General features: G+C 40.1%; 1 long non-coding RNA gene across 1 annotated transcript; it reads right to left on the bottom strand.

The window, feature by feature from the left end:
- Positions 1-18,043: 18,043 nt before the first annotated feature.
- LOC126391666 (uncharacterized) lies at positions 18,044-21,266 on the bottom strand. Its single transcript, XR_007570108.1, has 2 exons — positions 20,308-21,266; positions 18,044-18,849 (listed from the first exon to the last, which is right to left on the bottom strand). It is a non-coding gene; the product is annotated as an uncharacterized LOC126391666 (long non-coding RNA).
- Positions 21,267-22,527: the final 1,261 nt, after the last annotated feature.

Here is a 22,527-nt window from a genome sequence, read left to right as displayed (position 1 = left end):
ACTGAAGCATAAAATACAACATAATAATAACAATAATAATGAAACTGCAGATAAAGTGTTGTCTTCTAAAATAACTTGAACCATCTCTGAGTTGAATGAAGCCTTCTGATTGGTTTAAAGATCCTGCAGACAATGCTTGCAAAAGAACACTACGTCTGCTTTATATAAACCCATGACTCATTTAACAGATTAACAAAAGCTAAACTAAACTTCAATTTAAAAAAAAGTTGTAAGTGTATGGCAATCAGTACAAACTGTTCCCCTAATACACATCAAATATCAACAACAATCAGTAACAGTTTTGACGTATGCTTGCCTATATTGAGAGTATTTTCACTGATTCATTTTACTGTCAGACAGCCCTTTCTAAAGACAAAGCTGTTTCAGTTTCCCATCCATCCATTTTCAATCGTTTATCCATAGCCAGGTTGCAGGGGCAGCAAGCCGAGAAAGTATTCCAGACGTCCCTCTCCCCAGCGACGCTTCCCAGCTCCTCCTGGGATCCCCAAGATGTTCCCAGGTCGGACGAGATATGTAATCCCTCCAGCGTGTTCTGGCCTCCTGCCAGTAGGGTGTGCCTGGAAAACCTCTAACAGAAGGCGCCCAGGAGGATCCTGATCAGATGCCTGAACAACCTCAACTGGCCACTTTTGACATGAAGGAGCAGCGGCTCTACTCCGAGCTCCCTCTGTCTGAGCTCCTCACCCTATCTCTAAGGCTGAGCCCAGACACCCCTCAGAGGAAACTCATTTTGGTCGCTTGTATCCCCGTGAGGGTTGTGACGTAGATGGACCAGTAAATCAAAAGCTTCACCTTCTGGCTCAGCTCTCTCTTCAAAATGGCTGTCCATCACTGCAGATGCCGCACCAAACTGCCGATCCATCTCACGCTCCATTCTACCCTCACTCGTGAAGCAGACTCCGAGATACTTAAACTTCCTCGCTTCCACCCCAGAGGAGGCAATCTACCATTTTCCAGAGAACCACGGCCTCAGACTTGGAGGTGCTGACTCTCATCCTGACAGCTTCACACTCGGCTGCAACCCGCCCCAGTTCCTGCTTGAGGACACGTTGTGATGAAGCCAACAGAACCACATCATCTGCATAAAGCAGAGACGCAATTCTGAGGTCACCAAAAAGAGTTTCCCATCGACGCTCTCGTCAAAGCCACCAGACTCCATTGACAAAAACAGTAATTGTAGCTCGCTGAACACAGGACCTGCTGGTCTCCTGCTGCCTCGATCAGTGTGTTAGGTTGTGTTAACGTGTGACTTTGGTGAATCCGAACTTACCCTTTAAAATGCCCAAGCAACACAATAACACAACAAACTAACTGATAGAGGCAGCAGTAGACCAGCAGCTTGTGTTCAGCTCTGTTAAATCACTGTTTTTCTCAATGGAGTCTGGCTTTGACAAACATAACAGCCTCTTTGCACACAACTTGCATCTCCAAACAGTAATTTTACCTTGTATACACGGACTATGGATAAGTACCTCATACAACCCCATTTCAAAAAATCTGAAGTATGCCTTTAAATGTATTTTTTATACAACACATCATAATGTGTTAATTTATATTCATGATACATTTCATATATTGTGTGTACCTACGAATTAATTTGAAATGAACTCCTCAACGTTTTTATGTGACAAAGTATGACACACAGCGTCCTGGTGGTGTTCCAGCTGTGAGGATGCACAACATGTAACTGAAACGTCTCCGGTTTCATTTCTGTCAAAGGTAACACACTCACACACACTCACACACACTCACACAAACACACTCGGCACGTCAGGATTTGTCCTGTTGAAGTTTCACTTTCTTCCTGATGTTTTTTCTTTTTAACCCTTCAGACTCTCCTTTTCTTAAAATGAAAAACACATGTTCTCCTGTTTTAGAGGCTCTACAGATACTTCAGGAGGTTCCAATGGTCACTTACAAGGTTCTAGTGGTTCTTGAGGACATTGTACTGGTCATTGAGGTGGTTCTAGTTGTTCTGTGGGACATTTCTTGGTCCTTTAGGTGGTTAAACATGGTAAGGGTTATGTGTTCTCCATTATCAAAACACCAAATGATCTCTGAAGAACTCTGTTCTGCCCTCCAGCAGAGCTCCACAACTTCATGTCAGGATTTACTTAATTATCTATCTGTGTATGTGTGCATTTGCTTTTTAAACCCTCAGTTCAGTCTGACACATTTAGGTTCCCTCCTCTAGAATTTAAAATAAAGTGTTTGAATAAATGTGAACAACTTGAGGCTCAGTTGGTTAAAGGGTTAACTGAAGTGAGGGGCAGTGTGTGAGAGGACACACCCACTGCTGTCTGTCTCTGTCTCAGTCATGTTTTGTCTCTCGTCCAAGATGAACGTGATGCTGTCTCTCTGCCTCTGGTTCGCTCTGATGCTGTTGTCCTGCTGTGGTGAGTGACCTCACACCTCATCACACTCATTGATCCTGGTAATGGTTTGTTTTGACCCACTGTTGTTTTTTTAAACTACTCCTGTCTCACTCAAACTAAATATCCCAAGTGTTACTATGATGACATCACTCATTGATAAAGTAGTTGTATTACTTTACTAATTACTCATCAGTAACAGTACTGCGTTACATCACTTATTACTTTAGTTTTGTTACACAGCAGCTCCACTGACGGAATGGAAACAGAAAATGGCACATTGTGATTTACCAAGCAGACAGACTCTGACCATCAACAGCTAATGTTAGCATTAACCTCAGTGCACACATCCTCCTGAACCAGCTGACTGCTGAATGTAGAGTACCCATGGTTAATAATAGTTACATAGGTCAGAAAGAGGTTCTAGAGATGTTTTAGGTGGTTCTAGTGACCATCAAGGAGGTTTTAAAGGTCCCTTGAGGACGTTCATCAAGGAAGTATGAAAAATCCCTTGAGGGGTAACAGGGATTCTTAAGGGCGTTAAGTGGTCAGTGAGGAGGTTCTAGAGATTTTTAGGTTATTCTTGTGGTCATCATGAAGGTTATAAAGGTCCCTTAAGAGGTTTGTAAGTTAGTAAATAGGTTCTAGAGATGTTCTAGGTGGTTCTAGAGATCGTCATGAAGGTTTTAAAGGCCCCTATAGAGGGTTCTAGGTCAGTGAAGAGGTTTGGTAGGTAGGTGGTTCTAGTGGTAGTGGTTGTCATAAAGATTCAAACATCCCTTGAGAGGGTTCTAGGTCAGTTAGGACACTGGAGATGTTTTAGGTGGTTCTAGTGATCATCAAGAAGATTAGAAAGGTCCCTTAAGAGTTTCTAAGGATCCTTAAAGGGGTTATAAAGGTCAGTGAGGAAGTTCTAGAGATGTTTTAGGTAGTTGTAGTGGTCATCAAGAAACCTTTAAAGGTCCCATGAGCAGTTCTATGGGTCCTTAAGGGCATTGTTGTGGTCTGTTAGAAGGTTCTAGAGATGTTTTAGGTGGTTCTAGTGGTCATGGAGAAGCTTTTAAAAGTCCCACTTAAGGATTCTAGAGGTCAGATGAGAGGTTCTGGGGTTGTTTTAAGTGGTTCTAGTAGTCATCAAGAAGCTTTAAGATGCCCTTAAGAGGGTTCTAGGTCAGTCAAGATATTCTTGAGATGTTTTAGGTGGCTCTAGTGGTTATCAAAAAGGGTTTAAAGGTTCATTAAGGGGCTCTAAAGGATCCTTAAAAGGCTTCTAGAGGTCAGTGAGGAAGTTCTAGAGATGTTTTAGGTGGATCCGGTGGTCATCAAAAAGGTTTTAAAGGTCCCTTAAGAGTTTCTGGGGATCCTTAAAAGGATTATGGAGGTCAGTGAGGAAGTTCTAGAGATGATTTAGGTGGTTCTTGTGGTCAAGAAACTTTTAAAGGTCCCATGAGCAGTTCTATGGGTCCTTATGTTTTCAAGGTTCCTAAGGGGTTTCTATGGAACCATAAAATGGTTCTCAATATCAGTGAAGAAGTTCTAGCGTTTTAGGTTCTAGTGGTCGTTAAGTAGGTTGTAAAATGCCCTTAAGGGGGTACTAGTTCAATGAATATGTTCTCAAGATGTTTTAGGTGGTTCTAGTGGTCACCAAGATGGGTTTAAAGGTCCTTAAAGGGCTCTCAGAATACTTAAAATGGTTCTAGAGGTCAGTTAGGATGTTCAAAAAATGTTTTAGGTTCTTGTTTAAGGGTCCTCAAGAGGCTCTAGGAATTCATAAGATGATTCTAGGGGTCAATAAGGAAGTTTCAGAGATGTTTTAGGATCTAGTGGTTATCAAGGTGCTAAAGGTTCCTTAAGGGGCTATGGGGATCCATAAAGTTGTCTTAGACGTCAGTGAGAAAGTTTGAGAGATGTTTTAGGTTCTAGTGGTCATCAGGAGGTTTTTAAAGTCTCTTGAGTGGGTTCTAGGCCAGTGAAGAGGTTCTAGAGATGTTTTAGGTGGTCGTAGTCATCATCAAAATGATTTAAAGGCCCCTTAAGGGGCTCTAGGGGTCCACTAAAAGTGTTCTAGAGGACAGTGAAGAAGTTCTGTAACATGTCACCAAACAACCTTCCGACTCTGGGTAACGTTACTCCGGAACCTTGTCTGTTCACGAATTGCAGATTGCAATCTGCTGAAATTTCTCCAGATTAGAATTCCTTCAGTGTTCATTGTTCAGGAGGTTTTTACTTGGGAGCCGAATTATCCGCAGAGGTCTCTTCCTCTCCAAAACAAACTGACCAGGTGATTAGAACCAGTAAAAACACTGAGTGGGTTCATTTTCAAACAAGTGATTTTTACTGTAACCATGACCATGAAGGTCCCATGACCTTGACAAAGAACTTATTCCACATCAAAGAAATCATTTTTTCCTAAACTTTAACCAAGTTTTCATGTTTGCACCTGAAATTACAGATAAAGTTTATATTGTTTGAAATCTTAGATTTGGGAAAAGAAATCTTCTTTGTTTGGAAATCTGTTTACAGAATGAAATAATGGTTATATTATTACATACTTTAAATTTCAGACTGACTGGATTGATTTCCTTCCTGTCAGCAGCCTGAGCTCATTCATGTAAAATCAGCAGGCAGAGAGAAACAGTCCATCACTATGGGGTGCCGTTTGTAAAGTGGCTCACGCTGAAAATAACTATCAACATTCTGCCACATTTAGATTTAGATTTAATATTTAGATTTAACATTTAACATTTAGGTGCCACATTTAATATTTAGATTTAACTATTTAATATATTTCTAAGTTAACAAATATTGCTGTAAATGTGGTAAAAGGTGACGTTAAAAAATTCACACTTTTTTAAACATTGTTTGAAGCTAAATGTGGCAAAATGTTGATGTTATTTTCAGCATGAGCCACTTTACAAACGGCACCCCATACATCACAGTCACAGCCCTTCAGAGTAAAAAGCTTCTAGTTTCTCTTAATGTTTATTTGACGTTTATTTCCTCAGAACAGTTTAGAAGCAGAAATGAAAGATGAAGTTGTTGAACATCTCGTCTGCGTGGTTTTAGTTTCACTGTAGGTCCAGTGGGTAGGATTTAGGAGCATCTTGTTGAGCACATTAAAGTGCAGTTGTCCTATGTTTCTTTTACTTTCACTATTTAGCCTAAATATATCTCACTCTTCAGGTGTTTCAGTTGACTCAGACTGCTGCATGATATTATTTGTTACTGTGAATATTCTAAAGATCAGCATCAATCTGTAATCATACTTGTGACATAAAAGTATTAATCAATACTATTAAGCTACACCATAAACTTTCCTCATACCTGCTGAGCTAAAGGTAGCTTAGCACAAAGACTAGAGGCAGGGGGAAACTGTTGGTCTAGCTTAGCATGAAGACCTAAGGCGGGAGGTAACTGTTAGCCTAGCTTAGCACAAAGACTGGAAGCAGGGGGACACTGTTAGCCTAGCTTAGCACAATGATTGGAAGCAGGGGGAAACTGTTAGCCTAGCTTAGCATGAAGACCTAAGGCGGGAGGTAACTGTTAGCCTAGCTTAGCACAAAGACTGGAGCAGGGGGGAAACTGTTAGCCTAGCTTAGCATGAAGACCTAAGGTGGGAAGTAACTGTTAGCCTAGCTTGGCACAAAGACTGGAGCAGGGGGGAAACTGTTAGCCTAGCTTAGCACAAAGACTGGAGCAGGGGGAAACTGTTAGCCTAGCTTGGCACAAAGACTGGAGCGGGGGAAACTGTTAGCCTCACAGTGTAAAATCTTCTTGATATCAGATAATGAAGTGTTTCAGCAACAAAATTGTGAAACTGAAGTCGTGTTTGTTCTTTCTCAAACGGATTCTTTCTGTGCTAAATCATGAAAGCTTATCGGTTGAATGAGATCAAACAGGAAACACAGCTGCTCCTCTTCTTCCTCGTCTTCGTCACACTCTGTCACCAAAATATCAAAACAACACAGAGACAAAAGCCTGCTAAAACAAGAGCCTTCATTTCTTTACTGAGCTCTGCAGTTCATCGTTACTGATGATTCACAGGGACATCCGCACATCTGTCTGTGTCTCTGTCTGTGTTTCACATGAAATAAAACCATTGATTTCAACATCTTTACCTCAAAATGTAGGATGTTATACACAGATAAAGACCCGCTGCCAGACACTTCTCTTTTCTGATTTCTTCTCTTTCACCAGAAACATAAAGTTTGGAGTCTCGCAGTTTCACGCCTTTCTGCAGAGGCGGTACGTTCATACTATTAAATACATGGACACACATATGAACATATTTTGATTAATTTAATAATCTCTATGAAAATGCAGGGCACTAAATGCACACATTTTAACAGAAAAAAAAATACACACACTTTTAATTATTTTTATAGTGGGCCTGCTGAGAGATAAATCAGAAAACTGCTCAAAGTTTACATTTTATGGCACACAATGTGTGTTTTATGGAAAGAATCTGTGTGATTATGTGAAAAGAGAAAAGACAAGAAGTAAAAAAAAAAAAAAAAAAAAGTGTTGGTGATTCAGACTCTGCTTTGTGCTCGGAGTCCCTGAGTTCAGACTGCAGGCGAGTCTCGACATGTTTCAGCCCGTCTGTTTATGTCCTGTGATTCCTCAGCTCAGAGTCAGAACAGCTTCAGGTGTTCATAGGTGAGAGCTGAAGCCAAACTTGTGTCACACAAACTGACAGGAAGCGTTCACTCATCAGAGACGCTGCTGCAGTTTTCTATGGCCTGAAGATGGAGTTAAAGATTGGCGTTACTGATTAACTGTAGACGTGGTTTTTGTTTTCTTATGTTTTGTTTTTTTGTGAAACCTGAACTGAACTCTCAGATTTTATCTCCCATCACATCACGCTCTCTGCTGATGGCACATTCAGGGTGTTATTGTGAAATATAATAATACATATCATAAGGTCAGAAGTACAAAGGATCATTCAGTCCACCAAAGCTGGAAGAAGAAGTCTACTCACGTGTTTTAATAAAGGCACATTCACACTGGCGCTATTTGGTCCACTTTAAATGAACCCTGGTCCGCTTCCACAGATAGTTCAGCTCGTTTGAAGTGGTATGAACGCTCATTTGAACTCTGGTGCGGACCAAACGAGCGAACCCTGGTCCACTTGTAAACTGGGGGTCTCAGTTCACTTGCAAGTGAACCCTGGTTCGGTTCGCTGACAGTGGGAAATGCAAACGGACTATCCAGCGAACCAAAGAGATGAAGTGAACCAAAGAGAGGAAGTGACGTAAAGCGCAGTGCATTTTTAGTAATGCATAAATTTGGTGTTGCTCAATTGTGTTTTTTCTTCTTCCTCATCCTTTTTTTCTTCCTGGTCAATGGTCATTTTGGGCAATACCGCCCCCAAACAAGCAGCTGTTGTAACTACGTGATGTTGTCCAGGCAGTTTGGTCTGCTTCAAAAAGTGCAGTGTGAAAGTGAACCGAACCAAATGAAGGTGTGAAATTTTTCGGCATTCCCCGCCCAATCCAACCGAGTCCCCGGGACTGTCCTGGTGTGAATGCTCTTTTAGTGAAAGTAATAATAAGACGTAATATAATCAAAATGTATTTAAAATGTCAGAAGTAAAAGTATTTTACATTTTATCAATTTGGTCCCATTTTCTTCTTAACATGTAGTTATGATCTGAGTATCCTCAGTACTAAAAACATATTCCCATTTTCTCTTTTAATTGTGATTCTGTGTAAAACTTTACCTCATATTAATAATAATAATAATTATAATAAGTACAGGAGCTTAAATAATTTCATGAAGCTTAAACAACTGAACTCACTTGTTAATTCAAACTGACACAAATATGAAAATTCTCATGAAATTCTGGACTTTTCTAATAAAACTGATTTAATTCTGGCAATATTACAACTTTATTCCTGAAATTTTAACATTTTTGTCCAAAAGAACTCTGAAACAAAACAAAGTGGAGACTTTTCATAGGTGGTTTTAAAACGCCCTGAAGTCTTCTGAACACATCACTGTCCTCTGAATCAGTTTGAAACAGGAAGTAGATCACATGACCAACGAGGCCCACAGGACTCATGAACATGCAGCGACACATTATTTCAATTTTCATATTTTCACAGTTTCCTTCTCGAACACAACGCAGGCTGTTGTTGTCTGAATGAAAAACCATGACAAAATATCACAAATACACAAAAATAAACTGTGGTAAATTAGAAATATAAAGTATCCTGAAATAGAAATATTCAAAATACCGCTAAAGTACAGTAGTGGAGTAAAAGTAGCCTACTCCATCACTGTGGGGCGTTGCTCATCTGACATCTAAATGTTTTTTTTTTGTTGTTGTGGTTTTTACGATTATGTTTTCGGGCTTTTGGCTTTAATGAACAGGACAGAGTGAAATGAGGAGAGAGCGGGGGGGGGGGTGACACACAGCAAATGGTCGCAAGCCGAAATCGAACCTGCAACCACTGCAGCGAGGCGTCGCGTCTGTACATGGGGCGCTGGCACTATCCACTATGCTACTGACGCCCCTAAATGTTTAAATATTATTAAAATCTGAAATACCACCCAACCAAATTCGCCAAAACACCAAAATGTTTTTAATTTCATTTGTCACGTTTTATTTTCTGTCATGTTTTTACCAAAAAAACAACAAGAAAGAAACAAAATTTCCAGATTTTAAAAGAAGTTTGGAGGGTTTCTTTATGTTTTGTTTAGCCTAGCTTAGCACAAAGACTGGACGCAGGGGGAAACTGTTAGCCTAGCTTAGCGCAAAGACTGAAAGTTCGGGGAAACTGTTAGCCTAGCTTAGCGCAAAGACTGGACGCAGGGGGAAACTGCTGCTGTTTTGAGATTCTTCTTTACCTCCACAGGCGATCCAGGAAGCCATGAAGAAGAGACAACCACTGCAGATTACGACTACCAGACAGCGACAGCGACAGAAGACTATGACTACACCGCCACCTTTGACTACTACTACGGTGAGAGCAGAGGACCAACACAGTGCAGTAACTGTAATGTCCTCAGTACTACATCGACAGCAGTAGTACTGACAGTAGTATTATTCACAGTACTCATGGTACTAACAGCAGTACTTGTGTCTTGCAGTGACCGGGATATATCCAGAACATGTCCACAACAAGGTGAGAAATATTCAGATGTTTTGTTAAAGGACAAATACATGTGTTTTCATCATAAAACATCTTTATATGGACATACACTTGGCGGGGTGATATATGGTGGGGTTTATGACCTATACTGCAGCCAGCCACCAGGGGGCGATCAAGATGTTTTGGCTTCTCTTTTCAGTAGCTGTCATGCTGTCCATCTTCATATACAGTCGATGGGCCAAACCATTTAATTGCAAATTGTGGGTCCATCACGTGTCTCCATTTGGCCCAAAAGAGTTTTCCCAAGTCTCCTACTTTTGGAAAGTGACGCCTGTAACTCAGTGGATACTTTTTTTTTTTAGCGTCACAACCGCCGCAGAATGACTTGTTTCACTCTTGGAATTGATCCTTTCAGTCCGGTAACATTTCAAAAGTCCAGACGAGACGTATGATTAAATAATTTTATCCCCATTCAAGTTGGCGCTAAACACGGAGTAGCCAGCTCAGCTAGCACAGTCTGTACTGTAAGGAGATGATGTCATTGTTTCCACATGGATACATATGTAACGTGTGTGGACAGGGCATGCACAGATGACGACTTGTAGATATTGTTTTCTGGCATTTATTCACTCCTGCAGCAGACAATACGACACATTAATTGCCTTCTGAACACCTGTTTCTGCACCTCTGCTCCCCCGTTAATGCAGAACGTTACTGCCCCTAACTACATTTTCTCCTTCGAGATCAAGCTACGGAAACCCAGGAGCCCACAGGAAACATTAAAAATAAGACTAAATAAAAATAACTAATTCACAGATACTCAACAGAAATTTTAAATGATAAATAGAATACACAGATATAGTTTAACAACAAGAAATAATTAAGTGCACTGTTACACACAGTAACCAGAGTTTAGAAGAATCTGCACCTCAGAAGATGTTTTCAAAAATCTCCATCTTAGTGACCTCAGACTCAGTTGTGGACGAGAGGCCGGGATCTAATGTGATGGAGGATAATAAATTCTTCTTCTATGTGAAAATGACTTTGAGGTTTAGACAAAGACACTTTAACAGTTTGGTCTCAGATACTTACGTGCAGTGAAAGTAAAAGCAGTGCTGCCGTATAAAAATACTGTCACAAGTGAGAGTTGTTGATTAAAACCAAGAGTCGAGACATTCAGTGGATCCAAATAAAGAATAAAGTGGAACTGTTCCTTTAATCAAAGAGACTAAATCTGTGACCTCTGACCCCGTCATGAATCATCATCAGTTATTTATGACGCATCTGATTGGTCACGGCAGCGTTTACTGTACTTTACTGTCCTCTACAAAATAAAGTGAACACTGTTCATGTCCAGAGACGCCTGAGGGGGGACAGGAAGCCCAGCAGCAACATCAATCACAAAATAAAAGCCTCTGATGTCAGCAAGAAAGAAATGAGATATGTTCCAACATTCAGACCGAACACTGACGAGTCTCTGTTTTTCTGTTTTGCTGTGAACTTGAACACAGCTTTGTCTGCACAGAGTGCAAAAATATGTGGATGGTTTTATACATGTGTGATGTAAACTGTGACCTCTGTGTGACCCTGCTCAGGCCTCATGGATCAGTGGGTTCAGCCCGGTGCTGCTGCTGGGATTGGCTGTCTATCACATCTGGAACTGATGGGGGCGGAGCCAAGGATCACCTGCAGACAGGTAAGTGTCAATCAAGTCCGTTCTGAGTACATGGCCAAAATAAGGAACCACCAATCAGCCTCAGAGTCACCTTACTGCATCAGATTATGACGTGGACCAAGTAAGACACGACTTTGTTTAGACTGTTTAATTTTTAGTATCTAAAAAATATATTTGCAAGTAAAGACTTAATTTTATTGTGTTGACCGAGCAAGTATTTTGCAATAATTTCTAAAAGTGCAGTTACTTGAGAAGATAACCATTTCAAACCACACACGGTTGGAGAATTGATTGCACCTCCAGTTTCTATTAAAGGGGGGATTAGGGGGATTTAGTGGCGTCTAGCAGTGAGGAGTGTTTATTTCAACCAGCTGAAACTTCTCCTGGTGAGAATTCATTCAGTGTTCATTGTTCAGGAGGTTTTTATCGGGAGCTGAATTATCCACAGAGGTCTCCTCCTCCCCAAATCAAACAGACCAGGTGATTTAAACTGGTAAAAACACTGAATAAAGCAGTTTCACATCACAAATTAGTGTTTCATTTTATACTGTTTGGCTCGTCAAAGACCAGTTGCTAGCCTAGGCCATGCTAATGTCTACTCTAGGGCTGTACCTAACTCCGAATCATGTCAGTCGGATCAGATTCAGCCTTTAAATATGAATATTTGATGATTTTTTTTTTTCATATTAAGGTTGAAAGTTTGAACTGGGCTCAGCAGGACGTTCGGTGTTACAGCGGCATTCATGTAATATAGTAAACGAGTTAATGGCACTAATGGCAGATTGGAAATGTTGTTCCATTGTTTGCTGACACTAGATTATCAAACAAAAGCCAGAGACTGTGGTATGTTAAGTATCTGTGAGCTGTAAATTCACCACTTTCAAGCAGAAGAGAGAGGATAATGTTATCTCACAGCCTAACAGTGGAAAGTTTCTTCTCCTCCTGATGCCACTGCATCACGTCCACAGCTGGCTGTGCCAAAAAGTAGAATGAAAGTCAAGAGTGCTCCCTCTGCAGCAAAATCTGGGGTTAAAAAACGTCCCCGAAGTACACTGCACAGCACACTGAGAAGCAAAACTGAAGATATAAATGGTAATAAAAACACAACAATTCTTATTTTCAGGCGATTATACACTAAAGAAAACATACTTATCATATTATATTAAATTTTTTGCCAATATATCCTTCTAAATCCGACACACTGGACCTTAAAGATCTTTGTAACATTTGGGAAAGTTACTGCTGCTGCTGCTGCTGCTGCTGCTGCTGCTGTAGCATTTACTGTTTCAGTGGCGCAGTGGTTTCTTCACTGAGGGGAGAAGATAACTCTGTTCACTCAAACCTTACTGTTGGTTTAACAGGTTAGCCTGGGGCCATGGAAACTTTATTCATGTTTTACTGTTGATACCACAGATTTAACTGTGCCACATTTGCATCTGGCCACAGAGCTCTGTCACATCCTCTCCTTCTTCTCATTATGGCTCCGAGCTGGCGCTAGCTGTAGCCACAGGCATTGTGATTTTGGGTTGTCCATCCATCCATCCATCCATCCGTCCCATTCTTGTGTATGTGTTATCTCAAGAATGCCCTGAGGGATTTTCCTCAAATTCAGCACAACTGTCTACTTGGACTCAAGGATGAACTGATAAAAATTTGGTGGTCATAGGTCAAAGGTCAAGGTCACTGCGACCTAGTTTGTCTCAGTCTCCGGAACGGGATATCTCAAGAATGCTTTGGGGGAATTTTGTCAAATTTGGCACAAACGTCCACTTGGACTAAAAAATGAACCGACTAAAATTTGGTGGTTGATGGTCAAAAGTCAAGGTCAGTGTGACCACACAAAACATGTTTTTGGCCAAAAGTCAAGAATTCATACGCTAATTATGACAAAACTTCACAGAAATGTCTAAACGGATAAAATATTTAAGTGATGACATGTTATATCCAAAAGGTCAAAGGTCAGCTTCACTGTGACATCATCATGTTTAAAGCCATTATTCGGTGTCGTAACTCAGGAACAGAAGGGGAGACATTTGGTCTGATACTGAATTGGTGACACTGATCTTGAAACTGTGCTGACTGTATAGATCTTCTGTGTGTGAAGCGTCTATGTTTTCACTGACATGGATATAAACTGTAAGACAAACTTTACTGATACACAGAGGCATACAACCACAAGGCCGTAATTCTAGTTTTCTAAATAAAGCCAAAAATGCCCTTTAAAAACTGAAACATGCACATTTCTTCAAACGTTATACAAACACAGGAAACCTCATAAAATCACACAAACATGGATGAATGAACGATATGTGAAGCATGAACGGGCTGCACAATGATCTCACTCATAACACCAGTGGTGGAAATTTACTGAAGTACTTCAGTAGAGTTTTATGATACTTGAACTTAACTTGACTGTTTTCATTGTTAACTTCCACTTCTCGACATCTCTGAGCGAGATACTGGACTTTAAGACTTCTACATTTATGTGAAAGCTTTACAGTTAGCATCGTGCTAACCTCGTGTTTACTGGGTTTACTAACTATAGTGCTGATTTTGACATCAAATATAACGCCAATAAGAGAAACATTATGATTGTTAGAAGTGAAGAGGACATAAAGTTTCATGAATTCTTCTCATCTGGTGTTGCTCTTAAAGTGTGTAATGACATTAAATACCTCGGTCATGATATTGTCAATTGTTTATCTGATGATAAAGATACCCACAGGCAGTGTCACAACTTGTACATGCAAGCTAATGTGTTGCTTGCAAATTCAGCATGTGTTCAGTTCATGTGAAGAGAGCTGTTTGTAGAGCATGTTGCACCCCGCTGTATACTGCCCACCTGTGGCGCTCCTACAGGTACAGTAGAGCAACATGCAGAGACTTAAAGTGGCTGATAATAATGGACTGAGCCTGCTTCTTAAACTTAAACTTTGGTGTAGCACCAGTCAAATGTTTGTAAATGTTGGTGATCCTTCCTGTCCAGGCCTTGGTCGACCCTGAGCTGAGCTCAGTCAGGTTCTCATCTAGACTGTGGGGCCACTGGCTCTCCAGCTTGTTTGTGGGTGCAGTTTATTGAATCTTGTCTTTTTATATGAACACGCATAATGTTGTGTATTTCTTGTCTTTTTTATCTGTATTGTATTTATTATATCATATTTTTGTACACAGACGATTGTTTTTATGTGGTACGCTGTGGACCTTTCTTTGTGTCCTTACTAAATTCATCATTACTACTATTATCATTATTATTATTACTACCAGATAAAAACATACAATTTTAAATGAATCTACTTTCTCTGCATGTTGTCAGGAGGAAATTCTAATGTGACATATACGTTTTATTTTTAGTTACAGTTACAATCAAATAAAGCATAATGATAATGTATAAAACAAACTGTATTCTTTTAAGACTCTTTTATTAAACTTTATTCACAAAAACATTAAAAACTGTTCAGTGTGCAAACGATTTACTTTTATCAACGTAACAACTGTGAGGATTTATTGTTTTATTAACATCATATCTCAGTTTACAGTTTTCTAAATAATTAATTTTCTGTTCTTTGTTGATTTATAAATCCAAATGTTTTTTATGTGGTGGCTACAGACCTTTCTCTTTGTCCTTAATAAAGTTATTATTATTATTATTATTATTATTATTAATAAAATGTATTTTTAACTCTTCAAATAAATTAATTTTCCCTGATAGATGATGAAATATGAGATTTAATGTTTACATGTTTACAGAGCGCTCTGAGCTTTGTCTTTGATTTATGTTCAGTTCCAGTAGAAATGAGTCACTGTGATAAAGAAGAAACAGTAAAAGTGTAAAAAGTGTTTTTCTCTTGTGCAGAGTTTGACCTTTGACCTCCAGGTGAAAGGTGAAGCAGCTCAGCGTTTCCCATCATACTCTGCTTCCTGTCTGAGAGCAGCTCATAACACATTATTATCCGTCCATCTTCGGCGTTATGACCCAGTTTTATCTGTTTTCCTCACTGACACAGTTAACGAGAAAACTTTTTCACTCACAGAATCAGTTTTGCCAACTTAGCGACTGTCTCAGTGAATTCAGTGACTTATTCAGACCGTCAGGGACAAAGAGAGAAGTATATTATAATCAGTTCCCCTGCATGTTGCTCAGAGTGACACAGTACATCACTCTTTCACTATCAATGTGAGGTCTCTCCCCCTAAACTCATGGTGACATGGTGAATAGCTGATGTACAAATTGTCTCTTTTATCAAACTTTATTCACAAAAACTTAAACTGCTGTTCAGTGTGCAAACATTTTACTTTTATCCTCATAATAACTGTGATTTTGATTCATAAATCAAAATGTTCAAACTGGACTAAGACGATTGTTAAAACATACACTATTAATTTGATGTATTTTATTTTATTTTATTTTATTTTGATTTATCACCTCAGACACGTGATGTTTCAGGTCTGAGAGCTGCTCCTAGTCGGCATCTAAGAACCAAACTTCATTCATGTTTTACTGTTTTTAACACAAACAGCTGATGTGAATAATTTCAGTAAAACCTCTGCTGCATTCCTGACATCACTTCCTGTCCTATCAAAATAAAAGACAAAAATAATCTGAAATAATCAGAAAAGAAAAACAAAAGTTTCTGTTTTTATTGTGTCTGAAAATTGAAGTTATATTTTTTTCATTTAAAATTTAAATGTGAAATATGATCACTGATCTCCTCCTGTGTCTCTTTCTCCTCCTTCTTCTGTGTCCCCTCCCTCCCATGTCTCCTCCCCTTGCTTCTCCTCCTCCTGTGTCTCCTCCTCCTGTGTCTCCTCCTCCTGCAGGCCTCTGATCTCCGATCAGCTGCTGATCGATAACTGATGACCAACTGGGGATCATCAATAACCTGCTGACATCACTTCCTGCTCTTTGAGCTTCAGAGCGTCTGACGGGTCGACTGAAACCAGCCCACTGATGTCTGATGGTGTTACCATGACAACATATCAACCACCTGCAGTTTGTTGTGTCAATGTTTTTATTGTGTAATAAATGATTTGTGACAGACGGGCTGCTGATGACTCGTTATTGATCGATCCACACAAACTGATCAGAGACTGTTGTTGCTGCTCTGTGCTGCCTCCTGCTGGACTGATCAATAATCACCTTCTGACACAGACAGAGATTCATCAACTTTAAACTTAACTCTAAATATTGATTAACTTATTTATTGGTTTATTGAACAGATATTACACATCAATATAATATGTATGTTATATATTATATACACCAATGAAAGACATACATATCCTGCTGAGACCCTGTGTCCTCATATGAGGACATCACATTTTGGGTTTCCTGCACCTTAAACTTTATTCTACTTAACTCAGACCTCTAGTGGCCATCTAGTGGCAGTAAGAGCACAATACACTAATCCATGTAAAAACAAGATGGCAGCCATCTCTGCCAAGTCAGTCTGCAGCTGATCCCGACACAGAAGTGGACAAGGTCCAAAACCTGGTCACATTTATGATTGAAACTTCTTTATATATGATTAATAATGTTTGTAGTTTGATATGACAACAAAATTGACCAATTTTAGCAACAGTAACACAATAAGACACTGTTGATTAGTAGAAGTACTCGTTTGAGAACATTAGGACCAAACAAAATTTCGGGTTTCAGTAGGAAATATTTTTTATGAGTATATATTAATACAGACAATGTTTTTTTTTCCTGTCTGTTCTGACAGTCACTATGTCAGATAAGGTGATTGATCATAAAATCGTGCCGTGACTTGGCCGACAGACATGACAGACTACATGATGGTCCAACACCACTCATCCCAGCTGTGCGGAACTTTACGTTTTCATTGATTATAGTGCCCCCCTTTGGTTGAAGCGGTATGACACCCACAGCCTGGTGTCGTAAAATCTCGACTGCAACAGGCAATTACCGCATGCATTTGTTTTGGAGAGCAAGAGGAAAATCATAAATGTTCTGGTGTTGCTCTGAATTTCTTATAAACCGAGGACAACTGCCAGCTGTATATTTGTGTTCATGGTCACAGTCACAGATAATTTTGTGGTGTTTGTTGTAACGTTACAAGACAAAAGCGTTCACGTCAGCTAACGTTATATTTAGCTTGCTTATAACTTCCATGTCGTCATATATTGAAGTGAAACAGCGTCTAACAAGTTGCGGTATATTCTCTAAATAAAAACAAAAATTACATACCTGTCGATTAGGAAAAGGGCCAACTCGGGATCAGTTTTTAAACCTTTCAAATCTCTCAGCTCTCTCCACTTGGTGAATGCACGACCGTGGTTTACACGCGTTTGGGCTCGAGCCCTATCACTGTCCCGTTTAGCCGTCTTCTGTTCTTTTTCTTTTAGATGGTGCTCCTTCTTTATCTGCCATGACNAATAAATATGCGGATCTTCAAGGGGGGGTGATACGAACTAGGGACAGTTTTATGAATGGTAAAAAGTTCTGCACAGCTGCTTTTTGTGTCGGGACGTTGTGAGGCATCCCAGACATTGTTGTCTACTACACAAGATGAAACGATGGATTATTGTGTATGTCATTCACGATCCGAGCCGGCACCATACGTTGCTGCGTCGGGCTGTAATCGGGCTGATATCATGTAGTGTGAACCAGGCATAAGTCATTTTTTGGCATCTTCTTACATGGTTGGCTGCTGCTTTGTAATTGTTCATGTTTCCATATGAGAGACATTGCTGTTGAGTTTTTCCAAATGCATTTTTTTTGTTGGCACTCTGAGCACCACAAGCCGAGGGGCCATCTTGTTCCATCATGTTGGAGAGATGACAGACATCCCTACAGCTGATATCTCCAACACTCGGCAACTCGCACCAAAAACATCCAGACTAATAAACACCACAGGTAAGAGGAAACTATCAAACTGTCCCTTTAATCACAGCTGATTTATTGACTGTTTATCTGGTGACTCATGTGTTTCCAGCTTGATGATGTCACTCCCTCATGTTGTTGATGTGTTTCCATTCATTAGTTCATCCTAAATAAAGAAAAGATTAAGTTTGAGAACAGATTAACTGTTTATGTAACTGCTGCTGGAACTGACCCACACAGGACACCGTACTGTTCAGGTGCAAATACTGTAAATACAGATTATCATAAAACTGGCCATTTAAATTGGTTGCTGTGATTTCACAAATAACAAAATACACATCCAGACAAAAATTAATCAATAATTCAAAACAATCTACAATAACAAAAAGTTATCACTGAACACAAACAGCAGAAATAAAGACACTGTGCAGAGGAGAGAACAATGAGCGTGACACCATCAGGCAGTGAAGAGTTACAGCTTGTTGATTCTTGTGAAGCAGACACACTGAATGAGTCCAATCTCATTAGGCTGACATGTTTTCACTCATCGTGGTGTGTTCAGTTGCATAATGAGCAGCAGGTTAATCTGAGCGTCAGCAGCACAGACTCAGACCTGCTCATCTCATCCAACAGCACATCACTACTACTTTGTTTCCTCCAGCTGAGGTCTTCCTCTGACCCTCCGCAGCAACATGAACACACCGACCTCCATCTTCATTGTCCTGCTGTCTCTCCTCCTCCTCCTCCTCGCGTCCTCGGGTGAGACAGGAAGTCCATGGACGGATGAAACAGAGAGAAAGTCAGAGGACAGCAGAGAGCTGGTGAGTCACTCTGTTATATCTGTAGAATATAGAAGACAATGTCATGATTTATGTTTACTGGTTTTAATAAAAGGCAGAATTATTGATGCATGAATGTGTTCATCACTTTAATGTTACAGCTGATGGGGTGGAGCTTATTTTAATTACTTTATATACTGCTGGGTAGATTAATCTATAGTAATACTTCATTAATTAGTTAGCCTAATTATAGGCCTATTTTGTATTAATAATCTGAATTTATAAAGTAATCTGATAGATATAGTGCAGTAAAAAGTACAGTATTTCCCTCTGAGGTGTAGTGGAGTAGAAAGTAGCATAAAATGTAAATTTTCAAGTAAAGTACAAGTTTTCAAATTTGTATTTAATTACACTACTTGAGTAAATGCAGGGGAGACCGGGGTTGGTTGGCACACAGCTGTTTTCTGGTCCTTTGACGGATACAGAGACAAAAATGTAACATCAAAACGTTCAATATTCAAATGTCATGCTGCATCTTTAACCACCTGGAAAATATGAGGTCAGGTGCTGGGCGCTACGTTTGTGCTTTCTTTGTGCCAGCTTTCAAGCGTGCGTCAGCAGGTTGCGTCCGAGGTTGCTAAGCAACCTTAACAAACATCGTATAGCCTATTTCCCTGATATCCTGAGTGCAGAGCTGATCTTCTTCCAGGAGCTGTTTATAAGTGTGTAGGCCTATCGTCTAAAGCTCTGGGTAGCCCTGCACTGACATGATCAACTTTTCCGTGTTTATCACAGACTAATATTTCCGAATGAAGGGAAAGATATCTGTCGGCTGTGACTGGTTGATCCTCGTCACATGAACTTGAATTCTGTGTATCTTGGAGTGCAGCCATCGTGCTATGAAAAGTAGGCGCTCAGGAATGCGTGCGCACCACGACAGTGTCACTCTGGCATTTGAGTTGCCTGCCGCGCGTCTACATTGAAAACCAAAATGCAAAAAATGCTGCATTTGTACGACCCCTTAGTTAATAGACAAAAGAATCAGCTACATTATGATATACGTCTGTGATGACATAATTGATGACATAATAATTTCATTAAAGATTTAGGTCATACCGCTGAGAAAGGTGCCTCAGTGCTTCAGTATCTGAGGCAGATTGCTGACAAAGCGGCAGTGAAGATGGGCTGAGCATTTTAACACTGTGCCAACCGTCCCTGTGATGAGGCTGGTTGCTGCAAATGCACCTCATGACTTTAATCCCAAATCAACTCATTTTTAGAAAACATTTGTGTACAGTAACACATATTTATTAATAGCAGAGACCTTCCTTTTATTTGCTGCTGGTTATAATATTCTAAAATTCTGCCAGAGGAATACAGCAGATTAAAAAATGTGCCAACCAACCCCGGTCTCCCCTAATTAGTGTCTGATGAATTATGCATGTTGTCATTTGCTTAACAGAGCTTGATCTGTGATGTAATTTAATGTATGGTGTGTTATGATAAATATTAATGATACTGTCTGTCTGTCAGCTGCTCGTCCTTCAGAACGTTCTGGAGAAACTTCAGAACAGGAAGTCGTCGAATTTGAACAGAAGACAGAGCCGCCTCCCGACCGTGAGACAAACATCACAGTGTTACTGTAGTATCCTGCAGACTGTAGAACTGTAGACAGAACTCTGACCTGTCTGTCTGTCTGTCTGTCTGTCTCAGTGTGAGGCCAGGGCGTCCTGCTCGGTGAAGAAAGGTCCTCGCTTCGGTCAGCTGTGCGACTGTCCTCCAGGCTCCAAGTGTCACCTCTTCTTCCTCAGGTGTTTGTGACCTTCATCACATCAGAGCATCACCATCATCCTCATCATCCTCCCTGTGTCTTAACTCCTCCAGAGTCTCTTCATCATGTAGTTTTTTGTTTTTTAATCCAGAAACACTGGATACTACATTTCCCATGATGCACCTGGAGTGTCTTTCATTGGAGCCTAACACAGACTGTAATGCTGCAATCTGTTGTACTCGCAACTCAGAAAAAAACAGGAACGGTCAGTGAAGTCGGAAATTTGAGCTCGAGTTCGTCGACATAAACACACCTAATGTCACAGCACCCGTTTGATTGATGTCGGTCCTCTGTAGATGGTTGTAAAGCTCAGAGACTTGACATACAAAGGCGTCTACGTTTCCCCGAGCAGACGCGCTGTGACGCATTTATATCGGATATTGGAAACTCCAACTTGGAATTATGGACTTCCGACTTGCAATGGATTGCAGCATTACACATCTGTAGACCCTGATGACATCAATGTGACATCATCAGACCACACAATGGTAAAATTTGAGCCTTCTCAATGCTGCGTCTTTTATTGTAAACCCTGAGTTCTGTCTGCAGGTTCATGTTGTGTTTTCTAATAAAAACATTTAAAATTAAAACTCTAGTTTCATCTGATTCTTCACATGAATTAAAATCAAGTTGCATCGTGGAGATATGGGATGGGAACCTCCAAACATCAGACATAAATGTGAAATGCTTCGGCTTTGGAATGGACTCGAGAAGATGTCGGATCAGAGACTCACTAAAAAAGATATTTAATTGGGACATCTCCCACTGTCGTCTCTGGGCTCATGAGTTGAAATCATTATTGTCTTTTATTTTCCAGAACAGGTTACTTCAGGAGATTAGGGGTGAAATGTTTTGCATGTTTGACATGTTGACATGAGGAATAAACCAAAACTACAAACTCATTGTCTCAAGAAGATCAGCTACAGTTTGGAACCTTACGTGAAGTATAATCTAAACAAGACAAAGATCCCTGTGAGCACAGCTGCACTCAGAAACGTTACCATCAGCCTTAGGTCCTGTTCATACGACAACGATTCCAACCGAAAACTGCAAACTTTAGTTGCGTTTCGGCTGATCGTTTACACGACAGTGGCGTTTTGGGTACCTGAAAACATTTTGAAAACGGGTTCCAGAAGGCAATGTTTTGGAAACAGCACCATCTGCGTTGTCATGTAAACTTGCACTATGCAGTTCCTCTGAAAATGGAGACTTTTCTCACATGATCATGAAAAATCTGAGTTTTCTGTCAGAAAGAGAACCTTTTTTTTTTGTGGCTGAATTTTCAGAGTATTCAGTTTCTGGTGTACTGTGGATTGTTACTGCAACGTCATTGTAATGGTGTCTTGTTAACCCATGAGGGCTGGGTACATGTAAGTGTGCATGACAAATAAAAATCAATCAATCAATCGTATAATCTATCGAAATGCAGCATAATTTTAACCATCATATATTTTGTATTTAAAATCTGGAGGGGCACTAAGGTGGCTTTCTTCACTGTTTAAAGAGTTCAAATGCCCCTAAAAGTACATGCAGTTACACCCTCGTGTTACCTTCCATATCCATGATCATAATCCGTATTGATCAGATTCAGTATTGATTAGAATCAGTACTGTATTGGAGGAAAAAGTGACAGATATTCTAGAGAGAGATGAGTATACTATTAGAATGATGTAAACTACGGTGATTCAGCAGGTAACGCCTTTTATTAAAATATATATATTTTAAACTCTGGGAACAAAAGTGGAGCCTCAGTAACACAATCAGAACAAGAAGTTCCCACACACAGAGAGGTCAGTGAAGTGCACATGCCCCATTCAAGTGACAACAACAAAAAACAAAGAGGTGAACAAACATGTAAAACTAACGCGTTCACTGAGGGCAACACAGCCACTTCCTGCTTCTACACCT

The sequence above is a fragment of the Epinephelus moara genome, chromosome 6 (assembly GCF_006386435.1).
Source record: "Epinephelus moara isolate mb chromosome 6, YSFRI_EMoa_1.0, whole genome shotgun sequence".
NCBI classification, from domain to species: Eukaryota; Metazoa; Chordata; class Actinopteri; order Perciformes; family Serranidae; genus Epinephelus; species Epinephelus moara.
Note: the sequence above shows the minus strand (reverse complement) of the source record. Positions and strands in the feature narration are given on the sequence as shown.